This window comes from Miscanthus floridulus, chromosome 8 (genome assembly GCF_019320115.1).
Source record: "Miscanthus floridulus cultivar M001 chromosome 8, ASM1932011v1, whole genome shotgun sequence".
In the NCBI taxonomy this organism is placed as follows: domain Eukaryota; kingdom Viridiplantae; phylum Streptophyta; class Magnoliopsida; order Poales; family Poaceae; genus Miscanthus; species Miscanthus floridulus.
In genome coordinates, this window is record NC_089587.1 from 149,351,937 (window position 1) to 149,368,656 (window position 16,720).

Here is a 16,720-nt window from a genome sequence, read left to right on the forward strand (position 1 = left end):
GGTATGGTTTGAAGCGAGATGTGGCAGAGTATGTGGCTTTGTGTGACACTTGTCAAAGGGTGAAAGCTGAGCATCAAAGACCTGTAGGGTTATTACAACCAATGAAGATTCCTGAATGGAAATGGGAACAAGTTGGTATGGATTTTATCGTAGGTTTGCCCAGCACTCAAAGAGGTTATGATTCAATATGGGTAATAGTGGATTGACTCACCAAGGTTGCTCATTTATTACCAGTCAAGACTACCTATGCAGGTGCAAGGTTAGCAGAGTTGTACATAGAAAGAATAGTGTGCTTACATGGTGTTCCCAAGAAAATTGTGTTGGATAGAGGCACTTAGTTTACATCGCAATTATAGCATAAAGTACATAGATCTTTGGGGACAAAGTTGAATTTAAGTTCTACTTACCACCCACAAACTGATGGACAGACTGAAAGGATCAACCAAATTTTGGAAGATATGTTGAGAGCTTGTGCACTACAGTATGGTAATAGTTGGGATAAGAGTCTGCCATACGCAGAGTTCTCGTACAACAACAGTTACTAGAAGAGTCTCAAGATGGCACCTTTCGAGGTGCTGTATGGACGTAAATGTAGAATGCCTTTGTTCTGGAATTAGACTGGTGAAACTCAAGTGTTTGGACCCGATGTCCTTAGACACATAGAAGAACAAGTGAGAATGATTAGAGACAACTTAAGAGTGGCTCAGTCCCGATAGAAGAGTTACACTGATACTCGTAGAAGAGAGTTGACTTTTGAAGTTGGTGATTATGTGTACTTGAAGGTGTCACCAATGAGAAGTGTGAAAAGATTCAATATGAAGGGAAAGTTAGCACCAAGGTATATTGGACCTTTTAAGATCCTAGAGAGATGTGGAGAAGTAGCCTATCAATTAGAACTACCTGAAAGTTTGTCAGGTGTGCATGATGTGTTCCATGTTTCTCAATTAAAAAAGTGTTTGAGGGTACCAGAAGAGCAGATTCCTTTAGAAGAGCTTGCTGTTAAGGAAGATCTTACATATGAAGAGTATCCGATAAAGATCTTGGAAACTGTAGAAAGAGTTACAAGAAGCCGAACTATAAAGATGTGCAAGGTGCAGTGGAATCGATATTCAGAGGATGAGGCTACTTGGGAAAGAGAAGAGGATCTGAGAAAATCTTATTCGCAACTGTTCGAGTAAGCGATCAACCAATCTTGAGGACGAGATTCATCTTAAGGGGGGTAGAATTGTTACACCCTGAAAATTTGCATTTTCTAAAATAGCCAAATTGATTTATTTAAGCAATTTTTGTGAGCATTGAACTAGGGAAATAATAGTTTTTATGGAATTAAAATCAATTATAAGGTTAGTAACCTCTTCATGCATACATGCTGCTGCATATTCATTTTTGGGATGATTGGTTTGACCAAATTTGAAAACAAGAATTCAAATCCGTTTGAAAAATACTTTTGAAAAACTCTAAAAATAAAAAGAAAAAGGATTTCTTCTTTTCTCTCCATCCCTTCCTCACTTCCAGCCCAACTGGCCTTTTCATTCCTGTGGCTCGCTCGCCCTCCCCCTCTTCCCTTCTTGGGCTGGCCCAGCCAAGCCGAACTGCTTCCTCAGCCATAGCCCAGCATCGCTAGCAACTGCCGCCGCGTCTCAGCCACAGCTAGCCTAGGCCCGTGCGTCAGCGCCGTCTCCCTCCTCCTGCAACCGTCACGCGAGTCCAAGCCGCAACCGCCGTCTGCTCCTGGTGTCGTGGGCGCGTCGTCCTGCTCCCCGGCCTCATTTAAAGGGTGCCGAACCCCTGCGCACACCCCTACTGCCCCTCGCTCTCTTCTTCGCATTTGCCAGGCACTGAGGAAGCCACAGCAACCGCCACAGCGCGCGCCAGGTTCCGCCGTCCGCCTCCGCGTGGTCCGCCGTCGACCCCGTTTTTCCCCGCTGTGAGCTTCATCGTTCTCCCCTCTCTCCCCCCATGTAGTTTATTTCTCGTTTCATGGCTTCTAGAACCCGTTTCACGTGCGGCCACGTGCTCTCATCGCCGGCCATGGCGACCGCCGTCTCGGCACTCCCCTCCGGCCGCCGTATCGGCCTTGGCGGGTTCCCCTTCACTCCCGCCGTCTCCCGGTGTCCTCGGTTCTTTGAACCATGGCCCATAGGCCTTGTTCCCCGTGCACCGCTGACCACCTCACCATCGTCCATGGAGCCTTGCCGCCGGAGTTACTGTTCCGGCCGGCGCCTCCCTTTTTCTCTCTTCCCCTCTCTAATCTGAGCCCTCCATCGTTTGATCAATGGCTCACAGAAGCCGATACACCTTCGCGGGTGATTATGCTAAAGAGTCCCTCGGGTTCAGACAAATTGAACCTGCCATCCCTAGCGCAGTTTCCAGAGTACGCTTTCTCGTTTTGAAAACGTAAAGTACACTGTTTTATTCCAAAATACGTTTTCAGTATTTACAGAAATGCCACTAGATTTGTTTTGCTCATAAAAACTTCGTTTTAGCTCCGAATTAACTCATTCAAATTGCGTCAGCTTTGTAATTTAATAATCTACGTGTTAGTACCACTGTTAATCAAGTTTGCAAGTTTTAAATTTCATGGTTAGGTTTAATTAAATAAAGTGCTATAGGAAAACCCGTTTAATTCATAACTTTCGCGTTTTAGCTCCGATTTTCATGAACTTCGCGCTGACGTGATCGTAGCAAGACGTAGATTCTTTTCATAAACATTTTATCTTATTTTCTATACTGCTGGTGTACTGTTCTAACTATAGGATTGTTTGCTTTGCATGAATGCCTTTGGAATGTTGTATGTTGCCGTGTTGGTCGCATTCAGACGGTGAGGAGAACGTTGGAGACCCAGAGTTCTTCAACGACCCGTAGGATCAGCAGGAGTTTGCTAACCAAGGCAAGTATAGCATGGGCCTACCTTGATGTCCTATTCACTTTAATTGTTTACTCATGTGCATGTGTCTAACTTTGATAACCATAAGGACATCCTAGTCATTTGATGACATGTTTCCCTTGACTCCTTTGGATTAATTGCATATGGGTAGATTGCTAGTGCTCTAACTGAATACGATCTATACAAGGGTTAATGGTTCTATGGAACTAAAGGTAAAACATGCTTTATAACAACTGATCCATAGGGCGAAGGAGCAAATGACTTTCGATCATGTTGCTCTCGGCCCTCCATAAGGACTTATCTATCGGCAAAAGTTGGGACTGACAGTGCAACCGTGAGAGTCATATGGCTCTGACTTTAGCTTAGTAATAGGACCTTTTCTAGCTTGTTAGAGGTTACCTTTATGGCGCAAAAGGGGCTTGCCACTTTGGGTATAGGGCTGCCTCTGTTCCTATGTGCATAGCTGCGATGGATATGTGCCATACGAAAGGGGGGTTCCTACATCTGCCTGCTGAGGAAACCTAGTAGCCCTAACTTGTTAGAGAAACCTATGAAATGGCTTCATAGTGTACCCTGCCCACTCACCTTGGCAGTGACATGGGAGTAATTAACCCGGGCATATGGGAATCACGACTCGCGGTGAATGTGCACCACCTCTGTAGAGGGTTACAAACTGTTATAACAGCCGTGCTCATGGTCACGAGCAGCCCGGAAAAACTCACAGAATAATTGGTTGCTCATTGTGGATCATTTATGATGGTGTACGATGATAATATGATGCAAATGATTCTGATATCTGTTTATGTGGGTTTAAATGGGAGCTTCAGCAAAACTTGATTATACTTGTTAATAAAATCTAGACTTACTAAAAGTGCTAACTGCAGTGAACCAGTGTCATCCTTTTTGAGCTACATAACCCCATGTTATCTTGTTAAGTACGGGAAGTACTTACGCTTGTTTACTTTCTATATTTGGATAAAAAACCCGAATGGGTAACAGATGACAACGGGTATGAGGAGTTTCCTGAGGATTATTAGGCTTGTGGTCAACCAGTTGACCTTCCCTGTGATGGAGTTCCATGAGAGAGTATCATTTTATCTTCCTTTGTGTTGTGTAAGATTATGTGTTGTTATTAAACGTGATGTAAGATACACCGTGGTGATACTTTTTATAATTTGTCAACTTGTGTGTGTGACTGATCCCTGGGCACACATGAGCTTATTGCATTCAATTTTATCCTTAAAATTGGGTGTGATAGTGATCTAGTGAGCATACGATAGCTGCCTGTGACATCTGAATCCCTCTGCAAGTGTATCCTCCATCTCAAAAAGAATGACATCCCATACATGAAACACTGTCTGCTGCATTGGAGCATTCAGTTGCCACAACTGAATGCGAGTCAATCTGTCGTGATATCCCATCCTCGGTAGCAGGGTCCTCCACATGATAGCATCAAGCAGTCTAGCTATAGGAGTAAGATCTCTAGATTTCCTGCTCGACCCCTCACCAAATGGCTCTGTGAAGCAAGGTCGGATGAGATCTGTGGGAGGCATAGGACTGTCGTGAGGGCGTCTAGGAGGCTTTGTGTGTCCATAGCAAACCTTGTGAATGCAGATGGGTGACTCCTATAACCTGAGGATCTCTCAGACCCTAAAGCTCATTAGCTTATAATCACGGCCTCTGAATGCAAAGTGAATAAACCTATGGCCTGGGTCAATCCAAAGTGTAGCATAGAACTCACGGACCCATGATGGTACATGTCGATAGAATATCGTCGGCAGTCCTCCAAGGGGTATCCCACGAAGGTAAATTGATCGACAGAGAAGCATGTGATCAAGAACAAGAAGGCAACAAAGACACACGAGTTAGACAGGTTTAGGCCGTCAGTATGATGTAATACCCTACTCCTGTGGTCTGTTGGTTTGTATTAGCTATCGTATGATATTGCGTGACTTTGGAGGGGTCCCTGCCCACCTTATATAGTCTAGGGCAGGGTTACAAGTCAATTAGATCTGAGAGATAACCGGAAAGTAATAATAGATTACAGGAATCTTAGGATCATACATATCCTAACAGATCTCGTAGTATCTTTAGGATATCTTCCTAGTGACTTGCGAGAGGCGCCGAGCAGAGTCGTGCCCCGCAAGGCCTCGTCTTGTGGGCTGGGCCGCCCCTAGGGGCACAACCCATGTGGTCTGCCATAGGTATCTAGGGTTGTACCCCCCATAGCTAGTCCCTGAGCGCCTTGTACCCATTGTGCAATGGCGTCTTGAGCTTGTCTAAGCAGGTGTGAACAAAGCCGAGCAGCCAAACTCATAGTTCGACCACCGTGATGAGTTGCCGAGCAGTTGTGATCTGTTGTCGAGCAGTATGTACCATCACCGAGCAGCATGAACTATAGCCGAGCAACGTAACCCAAGTACGGCTTACCATAAGGGTGTAAGGAGCTCAAGTTCAGAATCAAAAATTTATTCATAGTGGACCAAGTGTGCCCACTTAGAGTCTGACCATGAGAAAAGGAGATAGTCTTCTTTAGCTTCAAGAGGCGCAGAGTCTTCTAGAATAAAACAAACACATTCACCGCGAGGTGAAGTGTGCCCACTTAGTCCTTGAGCCTAATAGTAGGTGATGTAGTCACGTGGTGCCAGGGTCAGAAACAGCAGTCAATTGAAGTACAATCCCCTATGCGGAGAGGAACCGAGACATAATGCTGACACATTCCCCGAGCCACAAGAGGAAGTCTTGGAGAAAACCAAACACAGAGAAAATACTGGAGTAATGGTTGTATAGTAGTAATTACTGAGCCATAACGATTGGAGAAGAAGTCGGCGAAAAATTAGCGGGCCGTAACAAATTGCGGAGATAAATCGGCGATATGGGCCGTGGTCGCGAAAAAGCCCAGGTAACGGACCACCTTGCTGTTGCAAAGAATTCGGGGTGGCGTAAATCACCGAAATGGTTCCCCAAAAACCCTTGAACACAAAAGGGTGGGGAAAGTGCTTTATAACCGCGCCGCCGCATCCCACGTTCCCACCTTTGCCACTTTGCCATTTCATCTTCCTCCTTAGCCCTCACATTTCTAGATTCACATCCACACTTGCTTTCACCGCGAAACCCTAATTAAATCTGAGAGATGGCGCCGGAGAAGGGAGCTACCAAATCGAAGAAGACGAGCCCCAAGAAGGCGAGCACCGAAGCCCGGCGTGACGAAGAGTGGGTGCCATCGTGAATGGGAGAAACGAAGCTCAACAAATTGGTGGAAGCTGGCGTTCTTCCTGACCATGCTACCACCGAATGGTGGCTGGCCCTCGGTGAGCCCTTCCTAACGCCTCATACCGACGAAGTGGTGGTATTTGAGGATTATTTCTAGCATGGGTTGGGATTTCCTATTCATCCATTTCTGAGGGATTTGTTGGAGCTTTGGGTGGTTAGTCAATCTCCACCCAAATACCATTTTACACATCTCTATCTTCATCCATTTCTATGAGGCATATCTCAGAATCCTTCCCCACTTCAAGCTCTTCCATCACCTGTTCTGGCTGAAGAAGAGAGGCGTTGGTGGTTCCAAGGTGGTCGGCGGAGTATACCTTTAGCTGTGCGATGGAATGGCGGGGGAGTACCTTACTGTGCATCTGAACACATCACTAAAGGGGTGGAATGCTAGGTGGTTCTACATGAGGCAGAGCCACCTGTCCATCCGCTGAGACACCGGCCACATCCCGAAGAGCCAGAAGAGCTGGTCAGAGATGCCAAGCAGCGCTGATATGGAGCAAGTGAGGGAGCTCCTTAGCTTAATAAAGGGTGTGAAAACCAATAGTGGATTGGTGGTGGCAAGCTTTATAGTGCGCCGCATTCAGCCCTGCAAGGAGAGAGCCTACCCCGCCTTTGAATTCAAGGGGGAGACCGACGGTACTCGGGAGAGGCCATAGATGTTGTCAAGGGATGTTGTGGAAGAGCGAGCTACAGAGCTATTCGCTCCGTTTGCCTTATTAAGCATGTCAGGGTATACAAAGGCCTTTAATTGCAAGAATCTACCTCCTTAGGTAAATATCTCAGTTGTATGTTCCTGATGCTTTTTACCTTTTGTCATTTTCGAGCATTGGACTGATTCACTTATGCAAAGATCCATTCGTAGGATAGGGCGGTGTACTTCTAGAGCATGCCAAGGAGCGAATGGCCGAAGGGAGTAGACGCTTGGCCCCACCGCAGCCTGAGGAGGGAGCAGTCAGCATCTCATCAGAGAGTTCATCCCCATTGTCAGAGAAAATCCAGGGAAGAGGGCAGTGGCAAACAAGCTAGCCCAAAAGAGGAGGAAGATGGTGGCCGCCGCTCCCCTCAAACCGGGTGGCATCTCGCTTGGTGGTGACCAAACCACTCAAACGTGAAGGACCACGGTGTTTGAGTGGTCGGATGACGACGAAAGTCTGGTGGCTCCTCCACCGAGCACTAAAGCACCTCTGCACAGGACGTGCGTGGAGGAATAAGCAAAGAGAGGCGAAGAAGTCCTCAAGCAGCGGGCGAGGGAAGTCCCCACGCAGCAGGCGACGGGAGCCCTCGAGAAGCAAGCGACGGGAGTCCCCGAGCAGTAGGCGGAGGAAGTCCCAGAGCGGCGGGCAGAGCAGAGGCTGACAGTGGAAGAGGCAGGACCTCCACCCTAGGATGCAGGCGTCCACCCCAAGGCCATGGCTAGAGGTTCGGGCAGGCACCGCCGGTTCAAGAAATTGTACCGGTAGACCAAACGGTAAGTATCCTTGTCTTGGAGTCACTTTGCCATTGTTACTTAGCTTTTTTGGCGATTGACGAGCTGAACTGATGCAGTGCAAAACATGCGGAGGATCCAACCCCACCTGTATAGACTATTGAGCAAACGAAGGCTGGTCCTGAAATAGAGGAGGTGGTGGTAGACCCCATTCCGGAGTCCTCGGGTGCTCGGCAGTCTACAGAGGAGTCAGCTGCCGCTATTGGTGAACTTGGTTGCGGCGATCAGTTGGCACCGATAGCAGACGAGTCGGCAACGGTGCTCGGGGCAACTACGAAAACCGCTGGATCTTCAGGAGCAAAGGCTAGAGCCGCCAATGTCATGCGGGTGTTCAGAATGGAGGGGCCTATGGTGCTAGAGGAGCGGATGGCGCTGCTTGAGGCATCGGAAGGCATGGTCGGACATGCTATCTAGCCACCAAGCCCCTAGGTGCAGCCACCGAGCCCCTAGGTGGTGCCTCCAGCTGCATCAGAGGATGATGAGGTGGAAGAGATCAAACATGGTGAACCTCGACCTCAATCTGTCTGAATCCTCTAGAAGCGCGGTGACGAGGTGGTGGTTGTCGAGGAGGAGGACACCACCAGGGAGATGAGGAGACTGAAGTCCGCCCTTGGTGGGGTGATGAAACGAATCGAGGTCAGTACTGCATCAGGAGTGCTTGTCTTTGACGTTGGAGATCGAAGTTCATCATTATCATTGTGCATTTGCAGGGGATAACTCGGACTACCGAGCAGCGGCACCAGTTGATAAAGAGGATGGAGCCCCTCGCTGAGGAGAATGAAAAACTCATGGTGGCGATGAACCTCATGGAGAGAAACATCCAGAAGGCCTAGTGCGAGCGAGACCTTGCAGAGTCCAACGCGCGGGACCTAGAATACCATAAGGGCATCCTATCTGAGCGGCTGGCGACCACGTTCGAGCAGCTATGGAGCAAGTCTGAGCAACTGTCCACTGTCTCCGAGCAACTGACGGGTGTTTTCGAGCAGTTGGAGCAGCTGTGGAAAGTCTCTGAGCAGAAGAAAGGTATGTCGTATCGGTGAATGTGCTTTGTATTGCTGAATAGCTATATCTTTGGTGATGACTGTTGTGCTTGTAGAGCAAGATGTGGAGCTCGGCCAGCTGCGCTAGGCCCTCGAACAACTCCGAGAGGAGAAGGCGAAGGAGTCAGAGCGAGTAGACAAACTGGCCGAGGAGCTAAAAGGTGAATACTTCCTGGTCGGAGTTACTACTAAGGTGGTTTTCTTGTTTGATGGAACCTTGTAATGCTTGCAGGCTACCATCATAAAGTCAAGGCACAGTTTGATGTGCTAGTATAGGAGGCTAGGACCCAAAGGGACAAGTTCGACGCCATAGTCACTGGAGTTAAATCGGTGCTCGACTGCATCGACCTGGAGGTGGCTCCTCAGCCTGACAGCAGGCCACAACATTCGAACACCATCATCTAGAGGTGCAAGGCAGCGTGGGAGAACTTCAAGAGCTTCAACTGCGATGCCATTGTTACCACCGCTACTCACGCCCTTGTGGTGGCTCGGTCCCACTACCCAGCCATTGACCTTCAAGCGATAGGGGTTGGATTTGCCAAAGGACTGGGTGAGGCAGAGACCCAGCAGCTGGAGGATGAGGTGGAGGATGTAGCGAAAAAGTTGATATAGACCTATTCGGCGAGACAGACGGTGATGATGGAGCTCGATGATCTACTCGAATAAAATTATCTGTAACATCTAGAGAAGGTAGTTAGAGCGTGCGAGAGTGCAGAAAACATTTATGTATTTGTATAAAGGTTATGAAGTGCATGTTTGTGCGACTTGTTCATATTTGCGGCGAAAAATTGTTGTAGTAACAACCCAATGCAATTATACGTAGTATAAGTAGAAGCCAAGCAGTTAGTTCGTTACTGAACTCTTTGGCCTCAGCTAGCCCATAGTCCATAACGTCGAGCGCGGAGCCCGTGGACGTGTAGGAGGAACAGGCATTACCAAGGAACCATAGCCGACCACCTATAATGCAAAGCGCGGAGCCCGTAGCACATGTAGGGAGAGATCAGAGACTGGGTATTCTCCATAGAGCGCAGAGCGGAACATATGCTACTCGACGGTTGGCAAAATAATTTGGAGAGAAACGTAGTATAAGTGGCATCTGAGTAGTTAGTTCTTTATGGAGCTCTCAGCCTTGGCTAGCCCATAGTCCATAACATCGAGCGTGGATCCCATGCACGTGTAGGAGGAACAGGCGTGACCAAGGAACCACAGCCGACCACCCATAACGTAGATCGCAAAGCCCGTGGCATGTGTAGGGAGAGGTTAGAGACTAGGTCTTTTCCATAGAGAATAGAGCAGAATGTATGCTGCTCGCTGATCGATGAATATCTTGGAAATTTGGAGAAAAGTCTTCAGCGATTTGGAGAAACATGTTCGGCAAAATACGTTGGCGATTTGGAGAAAACGTGTTCGGCGATTTGGAGAAAACGTGTTCGGCGATATACGTTGGTGATTTGGAGAAAACGTGTTCGATGATTTGGGGAAAACGTGTTCGGCGATATACGTCAGTGATTGGGAGAAAACTTGTTCGGCGTTTTGGAGAAAACATGTTCGGCGAAAATGTTGGAGATTTGGAGAAACGTGGTCGGTGATTTGGAGAAAAATCGTTCGACGAATACGTTGGAGATTTGGAGAAACGTGGGCGGCGCAGTTATGATGATTTTGTATTGGAGTTCATCATGGAGTAGCTAAAAGCTCGGCGACCGTAAGTGGAGATTAAACCATAATGGAGAAATAATGGAGACAAATTATGGAGACCAAAACTTTATTGATCATGAAATGGAGAGTACATATCTAGAGTGTTTCAAGGATAGAAACATATAAGGTGCTCGATGTGCCATGAATTGAGGACATCGATTTTGTCTAAGTCACATAGGCGATAGGACCCTGGTCGGGTAACCTCTTTGATGACGTAAGGTCCTTCCCATGGGGAGGAGAGCTTGTGCATCCCTTCGGTTTTTTGTTTTCTATGGAGAACGAGGTTGTCGACAGCAAATGAATGACCTTTGATGTTGCGGTTGTAGTACCTCTGCAAGCCTTCTAGATATTTGGCTATGCAGACGTAGGTGATTAGGCGTTCTTCCTCGGCCCTATCGATGTCCTCTGACCGAACAACTGCGGCTTGCTCTTCATCATAATTGTCCACCCTAGGTGCTTGGAAGGCAATATCCGCTTGTAGTATGGCTTCTAAGCCATAAACTATGAAATATAGAGACACACCGGTGCTGCAACTAGCTTGAGTGCACAGTCCCCACACTACAGCTGGTAGCTCCATGAGCCATCTGCCCTAATGCTTTTCTTCTTTCTGATATAGCCTCTTTTTGAGGGCATCAAGGATTATGCCATTCACCCGTTCGACCTGGCCATTGGCTCTAGGGTGGGCAACAGAGACGTATTTGATGGAGATGCATCGGTCTTCACATAAGTCCCAAAAGTGATGGCCAGCAAACATAGTTCTGAGGTCGGTGATGATGTTGTTCGAAAGACTGAATCTGTGGATGATATCTTCGAAGAGCTCAACTGCTTTCTTTGTAGTAGCCAAGATGAGCGGTTTATACTCGGTCCACTTGGAGAACTTGTCGATGGCGATGTATACGTACCGGAAACCACCTGGTGCTGGCTTGAAAGGCCCAATCATATCCAGTCCCCAGCATGCGAAGGGCAGGAAGCTAGGATGGTCTTCTTGGCGAAAAATTGGCATCTTTCACAATGTCTGATGAGGTCTTCTGCATCGAAGATGGCCATGGGCCAGTAAAAACTAGCTTGGAAAGCTTTGCCGACCAGTGTTCTCAACGTGTTCTCGAGGCCGCGTGGTTGCCGCAGGAACCAGAGTGAATTTCGAGAAGTAGCTTCACTCCGTCTTCTTGGGTGATGCATTTTTGCAGTATCCCTTCCTTAGCACTTTTCCTCATCAAGTTGTCATCTACCAGCATGTAATGCTTGCTTCGATGGATTAGGCATTCGGTTTCAGTCTTATCGGTGGGTACTTCGGCGCTGGAGTGGTACTTGATGAATTGTTCCCTCCAATCGGCGACCGGTGAAGGTACCGTAAGTACCAACTGCTCGGTGGGAGGAACTTCCTAAATTTCCTTATCTTCCTTAATGGATGGCGCCAGAAGATCTTGAATGAAAACCCCTGGCGGAATTGTGGCATGAGAGGAGCCTAGCTTGGATAGGTGATCAACGAGCTGATTTTGATCGTGTACCACATGGTGGTACTCGGTACCATAGAACTTCCCTTCAAGCTTCCTAATTTCGGTGTAATATGCATCCATCTTCTCACTGGAGCAGGACCAATCTTTGTTGAGCTAGTTGATGACCAGCACGGAGTCCCCATATACCATGAGGCGTTTGATGCCGAGCTCAATGGCTATATGGAGTATGTGGAGAAATGCTTCATATTCAGTGGCGTTGTTGGAGGTCGGAAAGTGTATCCCGAGAACGTATCAGAGCTTATCCTTGGTCGGTGTAATGAACAGAATACCTGCACCAGCACCATTGATGTTAAGGGCACTGTTGAAGTACATCACCTAGTGCTCAGGGCAGGTGGTAGCGATGGGCTCTTGGATCTCGGTCCACTCAACAATGAAATTAGCAAGCGCCTGAGACTTGATGGTAGGCCTGCTTCTAAATTCAATAGAGTAAGTGCCGAGCTCAATAGCCCACTTGATGATATGGCCGTTATCCTCTTTGTTGCGGAGGATTTCCCCTAGAGGGAACTCGGTGACCACAGCGATCTTGTAATACTCGAAGTAGTGGTAGAGCTTGCACGACGTAATCAGAATGGCGTATAACAACTTCTAGACCTAAGGATAACAAGTCTTGGGCTCATTAAGAACTTCGCTGATGAAATATACTAGACATTGCACCTTATAGGCATGCCCGGTCTTCTCATGTTCGACCACAATGGCTGTGCTGATGACGCGAGAAGTAGCGGCGATATAGATCAGGAGAGTTTCATCTGGCCATGGCGCCATCATGATCGGAGGCTTTGTTAGGAACAACTTAAGCTACTCGAAGGCTATGTCTACCTCTTTCGACTAGGAAAAGCGCTCAGAGGCCATGAGGAGTTTGAAGAACGGTAGCCCTTTTTCGCCGAGGCGTGATATGAAGCGGCTTAAAGCAGCCATGCAGCCTATAAGCTTCTGTATGTCCTTGATGCATGTTGGTCGTTTCATGTTGGTGATGGTGGAGACCTTGTTAGGATTGGTCTCAATGCCTCATGCGCTAACAATGTAGCCCTAGAGTATACCGGATGGAACTCCAAAGATGCACTTTGAAGGGTTCAGCTTCCATCGGTACCTTTTAAGGTTGGCGAACGTTTCTTCGAGGTTGGCGATAAGATCATCAGCGGTCTTGGACTTGACAACCACATCGTCGATGTAAGCTTCGATGTTGTGGCCAATCTATTGATCGAGGCACATCTGGATAACCCTTTGATAAGTAGCCCCGGCATTCTTGAGTCCGAAGGACATGGTGGTGTAGCAGTACGCACCGAAGGGCGTGATGAATGACGTCTTGATCTGGTCTTCTTCCTTGAGGGAGATCTGGTGATAGCCAGAGTAATAGTCAAGGAAGGAGAGCAGTTTGCAGTCGGTAGTGGAGTCTACAACCTCATCTATCCGAGGTAGACCTAAGGGGTCTTTAGGGCAGTGTTTGTTAAGATTAGTGTAATCAACGCACATTCTTCATTCTTTATTCTTTTTTCAAATGAGAATAGGGTTTGCTAACCACTCAGGATGATACACTTCTTTTATGAATCCAGCAGCTAAAAGCCATTTTATTTCTACCCTAATAGCCTCCTTCTTGTATGGCGTGAATCGGCGGAGTTTCTGCTTGATCGGTTTGGCGGTCGGCGAGACATTCAAGGAGTGGTCAATTTCTCCCATGGTACCCCCGACATGTCTACAGGTTTCCAAGTAAACACGTCGGTGTTGGCATGTAGGAAGGAGATGAGCGCGCCTTCCTAATTGGGGTCAAGGTGAGCCCCAATCTTCACGATCTTGGAGGGGTCGTCGAGGCTAAGGCCGACCTCCTTGATTTCCTTGGACTTGGCGGATACATGAGGAGGCTCTAGCTCTAGGATCTCCATGTCGTCGGCGGGCACCGTCTTAGCTTCGTTGACCATGATAGCCATCTGGATGGAGAGGTCAGTGGCTTCGGTGAGGGCGAGACTCTCTGTCTCATAGGCGTAGGCAATGGAGAGGTTGGCCCGCAGGGCCAGGACTCCTACAGGCGAGGGCATCTTTAGCACCAGATACGCATAGTGTGGTACAACCATGAACTTGGCCAGAGCTGGCCGACCAAGTATGGCGTGGTAGGCGGTGTTGAAGTCAGCGACATAGAAGTTGATGTGCTCGAAGCGTTAGTTGCTTGTCGTGCTAAACTGTACTGGTAGGGAGATCTCTCCAAGTGGTTTGGAGGTCGTACTAGGTACCACACCCCAAAAGGAGGAGTCAGAGGGTGTGAGAGCTGCTAACCCAAGGCCCAGCTCCTTTAGGTCTCTGGTGAAGAGGAGATTCAGAGCGCTCCCATTGTCGACGAGCACTTTTCTAAAAAGCACCTTCTGGACAGTTGCGTCGAGGATGAGGGGAAAATGCCCTATGTAGGGATGTTCGCCCACTGGTCAACCTTGCTGAAGGTGATGGGGACCTCAGACCATGGGCGATAGCTAGGGTTGGTGGCAGCATCTTCCGTAGTGACGATGAGAACCCGCCATGAGGTGAACTTTCATTCTCTTCTACTGTCGGTGGAGGCGAAGCCCCCGAAGATGGTGGCGACCACCTTGTTGTGGTCCTGGAAGGCATTGTTATTGCCCCCAGGTGGTTGGTGGCCTCTGGCTCTGTCGTTGGTGTCGTCGTCCAGCTTTTTGTCCTAGAACTCCTTAGCCCAGCCGAGGTAGTTCTTCATCTTATGCTTGGCGTTCTTGTGGAGAGGGCACGGGTTGTCGAGGATCTTCTTGTATTGCTCATCATAGTTGCATTTGGCTCGAGGTTCATTGAAGATGGTGGCAATTTTGGCCAAACTTGTGTCCATCAGGCCGATCACGGCCGCTGTCACGATGGTAACTACGGTCGTCGTAGCGGCGGTCATTGTGGCATCGGTCGTTGGGGCAGTCGTTGTAGCGGCATGTTGGGTGATGAGTACCCACATCCTTATTGAAGTGCACCTCGGCTTCATCGGTGTTAGTGTACTGGTTGGCGGTCATGATCATCTCACCAATCCCTGTGGGTGGCTTACGGTTGAACTTGGAACGAAGCTCACAGTGGTGGAGTCCTCGGATAAAGGCGGTGATGACCACAGCTTCCGTGATGTTGGGAATAGAGTTCCTCATCTCGGAAAAGCATCGGATGTAGCTATGGAGGAGCTCGGACGACTTCTAGTTGATGTGATTCATATCATGCTTGGTGCCCGGCTGAGTACACGTAGCCATGTAATTGTCGGTGAAGACTTTTTTTAGCTCTTCCTAGTATTCGATGGAGTTTGGGGCAAGGCTTGTAAACCAGCTCATGGCGGCCCATGTGAGCATGACAGGAAGATAGTTCGCCATGACACTGGTGTCTCCTCCGATGGCATGGACAGAAGTGGCATAAGCCTATAGCCACTGGGTCGGGTTCATCCTTCCTTCGTAGGGCTCGACCCCAGTGATTTTGAAACCACAGGGGCACTGAAGTGTTCAAAGCGCCCTTGTGAATGCTGGGGCCCCTTGGGGTTGTCGACACCATCGTCTCTTTACATTGCTGTCGGTGAGCAGCTCGAGAGCTGAGTCTGGGTTACTGTACTCTTGCTCGTACTCCTAGCGGTGGCATCCTTCTTCTTCATGGCGACCGAAGCAGCGTTCGTCAATACGTCGTCGTGCATCTTGGAGATTGTTGAGGTGCACTCGGACATCCTGGTCGACCTCCTGGTTAGGTTGGCAGTGATGTTCAATGTGGTTGCCCCTAGCTCCATCCCGGAGGGGTTGCCTATCGTCGCGGCACTGGTTGGTGAAGCGACTTGGGCGGCGATCGGAGCTTGTGGCGACTGATCGGCGAATCGAGGTTGTGGAGTAAGAAGGTCTCTGATCCTAGCGGATCTCATAGACCTAACAATGCACCGCTTTAAGCACTGCGGCAACCTTGACGACTTTTGGTGTCTGTGGGAGCCGGGCAAGCTCATTGGTGGCCACGGCCAGATTGGCGCTTAGAGTCTTGTAGACATCGTGGCCATCAACATGGAGAAACTCGTCGTTGAGGTTGCGCTGGAGTGGCCTTCTTTGCGAGTCAAGCTGTTGCTCAGCCATCGCAAGGGTCATCTTGTTTGCACGGTGTTGTGCACGGTTGATGTTTCGGTTCTCATGAGCGGCGCGTTCCTCCTTAGTTTTGCCATTCCGAGGGGGCCTATCGATGCTAACGTTGAAGATTGCGCTGCCATGGAATGAAGGGGGAAGAAGTAGCTCGGTGGTTGTTTCGACAATGGTCTCTGTAGAGCCTTGGGACTCGAAGTCTAGATTCTCCTCTAGGATGGTCTGGAGGGACGCTTCAGAGCATCGGCCGATGTGGAGCATGTTGATGGCTGGCGGAGGCTGGTCGGTGATTTGGTCAGCGGGAGGATGGACATCACCAACCTGGTCGGTGAATCTGCCCCTTAGGGCATCTTGGTAAGCAGCGGCAGCATTGGTAAACCTAAAGGGTAGGGCCATAGCCCCTAGAGTTTTCTAAGCAGCCTCTGATAGATCTAGATCGAAGGGTGGTCGGCGCTGAACCAGAGTGTCTAGAGCCGATTCGGTGATGGAGAGGCAATCGGCGAGCTTTAGACCAACCCAATCGATAGATGCGATCAGATCATCATTGTTGATCTGCCTCCTCTAGAAGCGAGGAAGCGGGTGGCGAGTTGTCGATGAAGGTGACCTCGAAGGTGGTTCTAAGATTGGATTTGTAGTTACAGGTGCAGGGGTGATCGGCGTAGAATCGATCTGCACCGGCTCAAGGAGCTCTCCGACTCCATCAGCATTGATGATCCACGAGATGGATCTGATTGTGAAGATCTGGTCGGGCT

At 48.8% G+C, this 16,720-nt stretch overlaps 1 pseudogene; it reads right to left on the reverse strand.

Annotated features, from left to right (window-relative positions):
* The window catches only part of LOC136470002 (uncharacterized), a 42,454-nt pseudogene that overhangs the window by 15,144 nt on the left and 10,590 nt on the right, over positions 1 to 16,720 (reverse strand).